At 50.2% G+C, this 12,734-nt stretch overlaps 1 long non-coding RNA gene across 5 annotated transcripts in view; it reads left to right on the forward strand.

The window, feature by feature from the left end:
* Window positions 1–864: 864 nt before the first annotated feature.
* The window catches only part of LOC138989821 (uncharacterized), a 40,317-nt gene continuing 28,447 nt past the window's right edge, over window positions 865–12,734 (forward strand). For 3 of the 5 annotated variants that reach the window (XR_011465955.1, XR_011465957.1, XR_011465958.1), the window contains exons 1-3: window positions 865–991; window positions 5,996–6,176; window positions 11,605–11,769. This is a non-coding gene — a long non-coding RNA (uncharacterized lncRNA). Of the gene's footprint in view, window positions 992–5,995; window positions 6,177–8,231; window positions 8,328–11,604; window positions 11,810–12,734 lie in introns of all 5 variants that reach the window. The other 2 variants (XR_011465959.1, XR_011465956.1) reach the window with 2 other exon arrangements.

Below are 12,734 nucleotides of genomic sequence, written 5' to 3' on the forward strand. Positions count from 1 at the left end.
GCAAGTGTTCTTACTACTAAACAAACCCAAGGACTTCCCTGGTGGTCCAGTGGCTAAGACTCCACGTTCCCAATGCAGGGGGCCTGGGTTCGATCCCTGGTCCGGGAACTAGAGCCCACATGCTGCAACATGTAGCATGCAGCAACAAAGACCTAGCGCAGCCAAATAAACACTAAAAAGAAAACAAACCCACACTCACGTTTTGAGACTGTCCACATAGAACACGTGACTTTTGGGTCAGTCACTCTGCCAGCTCTACTGCCTTGGAGAGAGCACAGGGTGGGGGTCCTAGGGTCCCCGGCTCCCCCCTCCTCCTCCCGCCCAGCATGCTTTGACTACTTTTTATGGTGACTGTGGGAACACAGCGGAGAAGAGCTGCCTTGGCCTGGCCCCTGCTCTGCAGTGGGGAGGCTGGAGTGCAAGCTGAGTAGGACCTAGGGACCTATGAAGTCCTCAGACACCACCCCTGCCCCAGCCCAGACTGGGCTCACCTATCACTGCGCTCAGCCTCTCCCCAGTGACTGCGTAGCTCCGGGGCACCTGTAATGTCATTTGCATGTAGTATTTCTAATATGAGAGTCCTCCTCTGGAGTTCACGGCTGTAGCTGCGGGACTTGGCGCGCACCTGGCCTGTAGCGGGTCTCCATAAATACGTGCTGAATGATGAAGATGCAAGGGAAGCATCTCTAGGGCTGTGATTTCTAACTTTTCTGAGTCACTGACTACTTTGAAAAACCCACGAAACCTTTGGACATCCCACCCGCTACCCGCCACCTCGCCAAGCACCCAGAGTGGGACATATCATTTCAAGGATTTCATGCATTCCTCCACCCTAAGGTCATTCATAAAGCTCTGCCTAAGATCCTTCTATCTGGGGCGCGGGCCAGCTCTGAGATCCCGGCGAGGGGGAGGCGGGATGGTGGGGAAGATGTTACCAAGAGGCACACTCTGGGGAGCCCAACCTCCCCACAAGAGGCTGGCGAAGAACGGGGTGAGTGAGCGCCTCTACTTTGACGTGCTGCGGTCCAGGAGAAGGAAAGGAAGCGAGGTCGAGGCAATCTGACAGGATGGGGAGAGAGCGGGAAGCAAGGGAGGAGAGGACGGAGCATCGGGGAGGGAAAGGGGGCGTGATGGAGAGACGCAGCCCTTCGCCGGGAAGAGCAGGGCGAGCCGGGGGAACAAAGAGCCGGCGCGCAGCGAGCGAGGCGCGGAGGCGCCGGGAGGGAGAGGCCCGAGGCCGGCCGGCCGCCCGGGCTGTCTGATTTTCTGTCAGCCGCCGCTGATTAACGGGCCGCCTTCCAGCTCCAAGTGCGCCGAGCCGCGTTCCTGGCAACCCGGCGCGCAGCTTCCTGGCGGAGGCGGGGCCTGCGGAAAGGTTACATTTGCACAAAGTGCCTCGGCTCCGCGGCCCGGAGGGGCTGCGCGGGGCGGGGGATGGCGGGGGGCGGCGGGCAAGCCAGGCGGGCCGAGAGGAAAGGCTGCGGCGTGCGGCGCTGCCTGGGTAATGGAAAAATTCCTCTGGGGGGCCGTGCTGAAAAATATCAGGTTACACACCGGCGGCGCGAGCGGTACCTCCTGTAGCAGCCGGGCGTCCCGGCCGCGAGGGCGCGGGGATCGGCTCCCCGGTGCGCCCCGGGTGCTGCGCCCCAGTGGGTGCCCAGGCCCTTGAACTCCGGCCCGAGCGCCCCAGTCTAGTGCTCCCCAGCCTGTGCACCCGGGTCCCTGCACCCCAGCCCTATGCATCCCAACTGGAGACCCCTAGCCTGTGCGCCTGAAGCGTGCGCCCTACCTACCCGGTGAGCCGAGCCCGAGCATCCGTGTTCCGCGTGCCCAGCCCCTGAGCTCTGGGGCGTCAACTCTCCTCCACAGCCTCCATCACAGCCGCAGAAGGCAGATGAAAGAACCCCACTTTCCCAAATCTTAATCTCCAGGCCTCCCCGCTGACCGTCCCCTTCTCCCTAAGAAGGCCATTGGATGACTGGGGCCAGGCCCTGCGGAGAGGACTGACCGGATGGATCCAGCGTGTTCACAGTGACTTGGGAAGTGGGGTCGACTCTTGAGTCTGTCCTCGTCTTCCCTCGTGGCTCGCCGAGTCTGTCCACTTCTCTGAGAACTGGGCTGTTTCCTCCAGTACCCACTTGCATAGGATAAGCAGTGTCGGTCTGCACTGCGTTCACCACTACCCTGCTCCCACACCATCTGTGGCTCCCTATTACCACCTCTACTTTCTAGTTTACACCCTTGAGTCCTATCCAGCATAGGGTTTAGGGAGTGATGTCAAAACTCCGCAGGACCTGGGGTCCCGCCGGTCCGGGAGTTGAAGAGCTTCTGACCACACACCCATCTATCTGGTGAGATACGCTCTTTCTTTCATTGAACTGGTTCTCTCGGTAGACACTGTATTAATTCGATGCCAACTAGATGTCAACCAGTTTCTGGGCCTTGCCTTGGGCCCTGGAGGCAGCACCAGAAGCAGCCTCAGCCCTCAGGGAACTCGGGTCCCAGCAGGCAGGGTGGAGGCTGCCCAGTAAGGAAGTCAAAACCTGGAGTCCAGTGGATAAGGGTTTAAATTTTGCTTTCCACTTCCTGGCCGGATGTGTCCTTGGGCAAGCTACCCTCACAACCCCCGTCTGCCCAGCTGTCAAACAGGGATAGAATAGCAGTAAGAGCCACTTCCTCAGGCTTGCCTGGGTGGATTGAAGGAGAGATACCAGTAGTTCTTGGCACCGTTCAGAATGGCACTCACTCAGTGGGACATTTTATTACTGTGAGGGCTCTGGAGGAGTCCACCAATAATAACTCAAGTGCATGGCAAGATTCTCCACTGCAGAAGTCTTAGCAAGGCTTCAGAAGGCAGGGTGATGTGGGGTGGGGCTGGCTGGTGTGTCACGGTGCGCACACATCTACAGCTCAAAGCGTGATTTCTCCAAGGCACACGCGCAACAGGGACCAGCCAAGGTCAAGGCTGCAGTTCTCCTTTAACCCGGGGATCTGGGGAAGCTGGGTCACTTGGCTCGGGGAGCTGTTACCCTGGATCGCCTCTCCTGCCACTGAGCTGGAACAGGGTTTTCTCTGAGGCAGCAAAGCAGTGGGCAGGATCTGCTGCTGCCTCCCAGGGCGGGGAGGCCGATCTCTGTGAACCCAGCAGCACAGACCAGGGAGGGAAGACAGATCAGGTGGGATGGAGGCTTGTCAGGCTGGTCCCTGCCAGAAATCAGTCAGACCCTTACAGAAGCTTGGGGGCCCATGGGGTCCTGGGCTTCTCAGAAAATGGCCCAAGGGCAAGTGGGGCAGGGACAGGGTGGGGGGTCAAGAACATGCAGGGCTCACTGCTGCCTTGGTGGCCCTCCCCAGGGCCTCACGAATTGGTCTGGGAACCATATTCAATATCTTGTAATAAGCTATAATCGGAGAAGGCAATGGCAACCCACTCCAGTACCCTTGCCTGGAAAATCCCATGGATGGAGGAGCCTGGTGGGCTGCAGTCCATGGGGTCGCTAAGAGTCGGACATGACTGAGCGACTTCACTGTCACCTTTCACTTTCATGCATTGGAGAAGGAAATGGCAATCCACTCCAGTGCTCTTGCCTGGAGAATCCCAGGGACAGGAGAGCCTGGTGGGCTGCCGTCTATGGGGTTGCACAGAGTCGGACACGACTGAAGCGACTTAGTAGCAGCAGCAAGCCATAATGGAAAAGAATATGAAAAAGAATAAATATATGCATGCTAAGTCACTTCAGTGGTGTCTAACTCTGCAACCCTATGGACTGTAGCCCACCAAGCTCTTCTGCCCATGGGATTCTCCAGGCAAAAATACTGGAGTGGATTGCTATGCCCACCTCCAGGAGATCTTCCTGATCCAGAGATCAAACCCATGTCTCTTATATTTCCTGCATTGGCAGGTGGGTTCTTTACACTAATGCTACCTGGGAAGTTATGTATATGTATAAAACTGAATCAGAAACTAACACAACATGGTAAATTAACTAGTTGTTATTCAGTCACTAAGTTGTGTCCTACTTTTGCGACACCTTGGACTGCAGCACACCAGGCTCCTCTGTCCTCCTCTATGTCCCAGAGTTTGCTCAAATTCATGTCCATTGAGTCAGTGATGCTATCTAACCATTCTCTGCCGCCTCCTTCTTCTTTTGCTTTCAATCTTTCCCAGCATCAGGGTCTTTTCCAGTGATTCGGCTCTTAGCATCAGGTGGCCAAAGTATTGGATTCCGTTCCAGCAAGTCCTTCTAATGAATATTCGGGGTTGATTTCCTTTATAACTGATTGGTTTGATTAACTATACTTCACTTTATAAAAAGAAAAGAAAGAATGATTCAAAAGGGTCGTTTGGTGTCAGAAATTCCAAAAAAAGAAAAAGAACTGGTCTGCAATCAAATGGAATCCCAGCTCTGTCTCTGGTGACTTGCTCCAGGCCAGTGTGGTCGCCTTGACCCCTGCAGCTCTCAGCCACCAGCAAAGTGATAGCACTGAGTAGACACTTAACATGTGCTATGAGCTTGTGGATCTGGTGTCCTAACAGGGAAGTAAGGATCTATTAAGGTTGTTTTTTCACAGATGAGGAAACTGAGGGTCAGAGAGTTTAAGTTGTCATACAGTCAGTCCTTGATGAGGCTGGAACCCAAAGCCAGCCTTGCCAGACACTAAGGTCTGAACTCCTAACTAAGTGCCAGGGGCCACCTCCCAGGTGGACCCAACGAGCCCCCAGCAAGGGGTGAGAATCCACTCTAGCTGACAGGCTGCCTCCGGTAAGGTACCTATTTTATAGATGAACTAGCAGATGCTTTGGCGACTTGCTCAAAACCCGTTGCTAAGGAGTGTGATCCATAAAAGAAGGCAATCCTAGCGTACCGGAACCAGAACCGGAGGGCATCTTGGATTCTTCCTAGCGTACCGGAACCAGAGCCGGAGGGCATCTTGGATTCTTCCAATCCACAGGGAAGAAACGGTGGCAGGGGAACAGTGGTCCAAAGAGGGCTGGGGCCCAGCCACCTGCTGAAGCTCTTTCTCAGTCATCACGGGCTGCATCCCCGCCCCAGTGAAGTGATGACCCCCCAACATGTGAGTTCCATGGAACTTTTGAGAGGAGATGGAAGGCGACTGGGGAGAACAGCAATTACATAAAGTGTTAGTCGCTCAGTCGTGCCCGACTCTTTGCCACCCCACAGACTGCAGCCCACCAGACTTCTCTGTCTATGGGATTTTCCAGGCAAGGATACTGGAGTGGGTTGCCATTTTCTTCTCCAGGGGGTCTTCCCAACCCAGGGATTGAACCCAGGTCTCCTGCACTGCAGGCAGATTCTTTACCAACTGAGCTAAAATTACATAAAAGGACCCAGGTTTTCACCCAGAGGCTTATCAGAGAACTGCCTTGCTGTGCTGTGCTTAGTGTCCGACTCTTTGCGACCCCATGGACTGTGGCCTCTGCCAAAATTTCCAGCTGGAATTTCCTAAGGTGGGGGAGGGACGAGAGGGGAGGAGGGTGGAAGGGTGGGGGAAGGGTAGAATGAAGCCTAAGTCAGCCCAGGTCGCAGTCTTCTGGGTCCTCACAGGATGAAGCCCCAGTGTCTCAGTTTTGCACCTGAACGGTGTGGGTGCCACTCCCCTCTCCAGGTCTCCTAGTCCAAGAAGCTGGGAGACTAATCGGCTGTGACCCTGACGTTGAAGCAAGTCTAACGTTCTGCGCTCACGCATTTGACCAGACTTATTAGGCTTCTAGTTGATGCAGGCAGCCCCGTGCCAGGGAGTGGGGTACAGTCTCGAGTAAGAGAGAAACGAGCCCGCCCTCATGGCTTTCCCATCCCAAGGTCTAGTTCTCAGTCTAAGAGGCAAATGCGAGGCGTCTATGAGAGCCTTATTCACACAAGAGCGGTTCTCCCAGACCCTTGATGTTTCTGGAAGAAGGGAGGAAGAAAGAGGGGTGTGCAGAGAGGTGGGGGGTCACACAAAGTCACACACTAATTTTCATGTACACTTCCAGCAAATGTAACCTCCTGGGATCTATCGCACGGGTCAATCACTGAAGAACTACGGACGGAGGTTCATAACATTGTACAGGAGGCGGTGACCAAAACCATCCCAAAGAAAAAGAAATGCAAGAAGGCATTTGTGGTTGTCTGAGGAGGCCTTATAAATAGCAGAGGAAAGAAGAGAAACAGAAGGTAAGGGAGAAAGGGAAAGGTATACCCAACTGAATGCAGAGTTTCAGAGAATAGCAAGGAGATGTAAGAAAGCTTTCTTAAGTGAACAACGCAAAGAAATAGAGGAAAACAATAGAATGGGAAAGACTAGACATCTCTTCAAGAAAACTGGAGATACCAAGGGAACATTTCATGTAAATATGGGCACAATAAAGGGCAGAAATAGCAAGGCCCTAACAGAAGCAGAAGAAATTAAGAAGAGGTAGAAAGAATACACCGAAGAACTATACACTGATCGATATGAATGCCTTAAAATATCAGTGCTAATAGGGAAGAAACACTAGTCTCTTTCAGTGGGCTATTCACCCAAGTATCCCGAATGCTCTGTGAACATTCATTCACTAAGTGAAAGTCGCTCAGCCATGTCCAACTCTTTGCTACTCCATGGACTGTAGTCCATGGAATTCTCCAGGCCAAAATACTGGAGTGGGTAGCCTTTCCCTTCTCCAAGGGATCTTCCCAACCCAGGGATTCAACCCAGGTCTCCCGCATTGCAGGTGGATTCTTTACCAGCTGACCCACAAGGGAATCCCAAGAATACTGGAGTGGTAGCCTATCCCATCTCCAGCAGAGCTGCCAGACCCAGGAATTGAACTGGGGTCTCCTGCATTGCAGGCGGATTCCTTATCAACTGAGCTATCAGGCAGGCCCATCTTGACCTTTATACTTCTCATCTGAGAAGTGAGTGGATCCCTGAGTATGCTATGCTATGCTAAGTCGCTTCAGTCGTGTCCGACTCTGTGCAACCCCATAGACGGCAGCCCACCAGGCTCCCCCGTCCCTGGGATTCTCCAGGCAAGAACACTGGAGTGGGTTGCCATTTCCTTCTCCAATGCATGAAGGTGAAAAGTGAAAGTGAAGTCGCTCTGTCATGCTGGACTCTTAGCGACCCCATGGACTGCAGCCTACTGGGCTCCCCTGTCCATGGGATTTTCCAGGCAAGAGTACTGGAGTGGGGTGCCATTGCCTTCTCTGTGTCCCTTCAAACTCCGAGTTCAGTAATCCTCTGAAGAATTAGTCTGAAGTTTAGAACTTCTCCACTTCTGCCTTCTAATAGAGGAAATTTCCTCCTGGAGGAGGTGCTGCTGGGCTAAACTCTGTGTTGGCATGGGGTTGGGGGGAAGGTGATCCACCGTATATTGAGCAAGGGCCAACTGTGGGCCAGGCAGAGGCTGGGCCATTGGTCAGCATTTCTCAGGACGTGGTGGGGGGTTGAGGGTAATGGGATTGGGTGGTTGGCATGGAGACCTGAGATCCTCTGCACATCTTAGAACCACAGGCAGGAGCAGTGATAAAGGATTAGTCTGAAGTTTAGAGCTTCTCCACTTCGTTCATTAAGAAGCCCCAATCACATAGTTATTGACTGAAAATATATTTATTGCATACATTCAACTGGTTACTGCTTTCCTGATTGTGACTTACCCCTGCTTCCATCATGTTCAAACTACATGACGGGAGGGCATTAGAAAATTGGATTCATCCAGGGACGGAACTGCTGGGACCACAGTCTGACCTTCAGTTCAGGATTAGGTTGGTGTGGCAATAAAAAAGAAAGAACAGGACCGGCCCGTAATGAGGGACCCTATGGAGCTGTTTGAAAGGCAGAGAAAGAGAGAGGGGGCTTCCCTGGTGGTACAGCGGTTGAGACTCCACCTGCCAATGCACGGGACCCGGGCTCCATCCCTGGTGAGAGAGGATTCCACGAGCCTCGGGCCAGCTAAGCCCGTGGGCCACAACTACTGAAGCCCCTGCGCCTAGAGCCTGTGCTCCGCCACGAGAGAAGCCACTGAAACGAGAAGTCCAAACACGGCAGCCGCAACTAGAGAAAGCCCTGGCACAGCCAAAATGAAATAAATAAATAAGCTCTTTAAAAAGAAAAACAGAGAAGGAGAGTCAGGCCCCAAATGTGGGATTTTGAAGAGCATATACGTGCCGGGGAGTCCTAAGACCGGGTAAGACATCACGCCACCGCTACATTACTTCTTTCTTTTTTTGGCCGTGCCACGTGGCTTGCAGGATCTCAGTTCCCTGACCAGGCATTGAACCCAGGCCACAGCAGCGAAAGCACCAAATCCTAACCACTGGACCACCAGGGAACTCTCCACTCCTATGGTATTTCTTGCAGCGTTTATTTCTCAAAGTAGAATGGGACATGTGGTATCTCTGCTTGTATTCGGGCTACACCTATGGCAGAAATCCAGCTCAGGATTTCTGTGCTCAGGAATACTGGAAACTTATGAACTCAGTGCATGTGCTCAGGAATACTGGAAACTTATGAACTCAGTGCATGTGCTCAGGAATACTGGAAACTTATGAACTCAGTGCATGTGCTCAGGAATACTGGAAACTTATGAACTCAGTGCCTGTGCTCAGGAATACTGGAAACTTATGAACTCAGTGCATGCATGCATGCTAAGTCACTTCAGTCGTGTCCAACTCTTTGCAACCCCATGGACTACAGCCTTCCAGGCTCCTCTGTCCATGGGATTCTTCAGGCAGGAATACTGCAGTGGGTAGCCATGCCCTCCTCCAGGGATCTTCCCCGCCAGGGGATGGAACCCTCATCTCTTTTATCTCCTGTGTTGGCAGGCGGGTTCTTTACTGCTAGAGCCCCCTGGGAAGCCCTGTGAGCTCAAGTGTGAAAGCAAATAGTGACAAGGGCAGGAATGGAGCACACCTCAGCGAGGTCGTCCAGGTCTCCAGCCGTTCCTGCCTGCTTCTAAGGAATAGCCCTGTCTCATTCCTCTCCACTGTCTATGTGGTTTCCTTGGGGAGGTGGAAAGGGGTGACTTTGTAAAATACTTTTATTGGTGTATAGTTGATTTAAAATGTTTTCTTAGCTTCAGGTGTACAGCAACACGAATCTGTTATACATACACATATATCCACTGGTTTTTAGATTCTTTTTCCACGTAGGCCATTTCAGAGTACTGAGTAGAGTTCCCATGTCAACCGCAGCCACCAGTTTATAGGGGTGATTTTTAAAATACTAATTTTTTTCCTTTAATGGTCACTAATGTATTTATTTTTTCATCTTCTTGAGTACACTTTAATCATCTCTATTTTTCTACAAATTCTCTATTTCATGTTTTCATACAGAGTGGCATAAAGTTGCTCCTAGCATATGATTCTTAAATCCTCTGTATATGTACTTTCGTCTTCCTTTCATTCTTAGTATTAGATATTTGTGCCTTTTTTCTTCTTTCCTTGATTAATTTTGCTTGATGTTTGTATTATTGCCTTTTCAAAGAAACAACTTTTAGCTCTGTTGATCATTTTTGTGATTGCTTCCTTTTCATTTGTGCTTTTTACTGTTTACGGCCTTCAACTGTTTTTTTTTTTTGCTTCTTTAGTTGAAAGCTTTACTCCTTTATGTTTAAATCATTCTTGTTTTAGAGTAAATGCACTTAAGAGTATATATTTCTCTACAAGTGTCATTGTGGCTCCATTCTACAAGTCTTTTTTTGTATTTTTTTCTTTATCCTCAGTACCAGATATTTCATAATTCCCATTGCAATTTCTGTTGATGTCTTTGGGCGTGGGTACTCAGTAAACAACTTCCCTTTCCTCTCTCAAATGCCTAGTTTCTGAACTCAGAGACAAGGTGAAGAGTGAGGGGAGGGTTTTGTGTTTGTTTTTTTAACTGATTAAGAGAAGGTTGGAAGATGAGGATGACGGTAGATGTGACAGTCAAATGGGTTTTCTAATACTGGTGACTGCAGCCATGAAATTAAAAGATGCTTGCTCTTTGGAAGGAAAGCTATGACAAACTTCAACACCATATTAAAAACAGAGACATAACTTTGCTGACAAAGGTCCATGTAGTCAAAGCTATGATTTTTCTAGCAGTCATGTATGGATGTGAGAGTTGGACCATAAAGAAGTCTGAGCGCCGAAGAATTGACACTTTCGAACTGTGGTGCTGGAGAAGACTCCTGAGAGTCCCTTGGACAGGAAGTAGATCAAACCAGTCAATCCTAAAGGAAATCAACCCCAAATGTTCATTGGAAGGATTGATGCTGCAGCTGAAGCTCCAATACTTTGGCCACCTGATGCGAAAAGCCAACTCGCTGGAAGACTCTGATGCTGGGAAAGATTGAAGGCAAAAGGAGAAGAGGGAGGCAGAGGATGAGGTGGTCACACAGCATCACTAACTCAGTGGACGAGTCTGAGCAAACTCCAGGAGGTAGTGAAGGACAGGGAAGCTTGGTACGCTGCAGTCCATGGGGTTGCAAACAGTCGGACGTGACTTAGTGCCTGTACAACAACGAATCTTGAAAATGGGGATTTGGCAGCCTAAAGCCTAGTCTCTGTGACGCTGTGGGCAGTGGATGGGGGACAGAGCTGCCTATAAGAAGCTCACTCCCAAGAAGAGGAAGGAAGTTGGTAAATCAAGAAAGTCCATTTTATTTTCCCCACATTGACCAGCTGAGTTACTCTTCCTCCATGGGGCAGAGAGAGACTGGGAGTGCTACACCAATGTGGCACCCTCCACAAGAAGGAAACGTAAGGATTGGAAAGAAATATTCCTCAAGTGTGCTATTTAGTTTTCAAAGTTACGGCTATAGTTGGTGTGCCTTTGCTACTGTTGCTGACTTTTCATTTTGCTGCACTGTAGGTAGCAGTATAGGTACCTGCGTTGTGATCTGCTTCACATCCACTTCAAAATTTGCTCGGGCTTTCGTTTATGATCCAATGCAAGGACAATTTTTTGAAATAAATGTTCATGTATTCATGACAACTATGAACCTAATCCTTTTGCGATTCCTCAAATCAAACTAAGTCTTCCAGTCTTTGCTTTACTTATTTCAAGGTTAGTAGTTACATATAAAAAGCTTATTACAGGCGAGTCCTTTTGGTGATTTGTGACTTTAATCATCCTCTAGTCTACTTCTAGTTAAGTCACTCAGTCATGTCCGACTCTGTGACCCGATGGACTGCAGCACACCAGGCTTCCCTGTCCATCACCAGCTCTTGGAGCTTGCTCAAACTCAAGTCCAACAAGTCAATGATGCCATCCAACCATCTCATTCTCTGTCATCCCCTTCTCCTCCCGCCTTCAATCTCTCCCAGCATCAGGATCTTTTCCAAACAGTCAGTTCTTGGCCTCAGGTGGCCAAAGTATTGGAGTTTCAGCTTCAGCATCAGTCCTTCCAATGAATATTCAGGACTGATGTCTTTTAGGATTGACTGGTTTGATCTCCTTGCTGTCAAGGGACAAGAGTCTTCTCAAACACCACAGCTCAAAACCATAACATCTTCAGTGTTCAGCTTCCTTTTTAGTCCAACTCTCACATCTATGCATGACTACTGGAAAAACCATAGCTTTGATTAGCCAGACCTTTGTGGGCAAAGTAATGTTTCTGTTTTTTAATACCCCACATCCGAGGTCAGGGGCAGAAGCCAGGAGGACCCCATGCCCCAAGGGCAGCAGCCAAGAGGAGCAACCCCACACCGGAGACCACGGGCGGCGGCCAGGAGGACCAGCCCCATGTCCAAGGAGCGGTGGCTGCGAGGGCGCAGGAAGGCCTAGAGGAGCTATCCCACATTGAAGGTCAGGAAGGGCGGCAGTGAGGAGATACCCCTTGTCCAAGGTAAGGAGCAATGGTTGCGCTTTGCTGGAGCAGCCGTGAAGAGATACCCCACACCCAAGGTAAGAGAAACCCAAGTAAGATGGTAGGTGTTGCAAGAGGGCATCAGAGGGCAGACACACTGAAACCATACTCACAGAAAACTAGTCAGTCTAATCACACTAGGACCACAGCCTTGTCTAACTCAGTGAAACTAAGCCATGCCCGTGGGGCAACCCAAGATGGGCGGGTCATGGTGGAGAGATCTGACAGAATGTGGTCCACTGGAGAAGGGAATGGCAAACCACTTCAGTATTCTTGCCTTGAGAACCCCATGAACAGTATGAAAAGGCAAAATGATAGGATACTGAAAGAGGAACTCCCCAGGTCAGTAGGTGCCCAATATGCTACTGGAGATCAGTGGAGAAATAACTCCAGAAAGAATGAAGGGATGGAGCCAAAGCAAAAACAATACCCAGCTGTGGATGTGACTGGTGATAGAAGCAAGGTTCAATGCTGTAAAGAGCAATGTTGCATAGGAAACTGGAATGTCAGGTCCATGAATCAAGGCAAATTGGAAGTGGTGAAACAGGAGGTGGCAAGAGTGAACGTCGACATTCTAGGAATCAGCAAACTAAAGTGGACTGGAATGGGTGAATTTAACTCAGATGACCATTATATCTACTACTGCAGGCAGGAATCCCTCAGAAGAAATGGAGTGGCCATCATGGTCAACAAAAGAGTCCGAAATGCAGTACTTGGATGCAATCTCAAAAACGACAGAATGATCTCTATTCATTTCCAAGGCAAACCATTCAATATCACAGTAATCCAAGTCTATGCCCCAACCAGTAATGCTGAAGAAGCTGAAGTTGAACCTTTCTATGAAGACCTACAAGACCTTCTAGAACTAACACCCAAAAAAGATGTCCTTTTCATCATAGGGGAC

This window comes from Bos mutus, chromosome 11 (assembly GCF_027580195.1).
Source record: "Bos mutus isolate GX-2022 chromosome 11, NWIPB_WYAK_1.1, whole genome shotgun sequence".
In the NCBI taxonomy this organism is placed as follows: Eukaryota; Metazoa; Chordata; class Mammalia; order Artiodactyla; family Bovidae; genus Bos; species Bos mutus.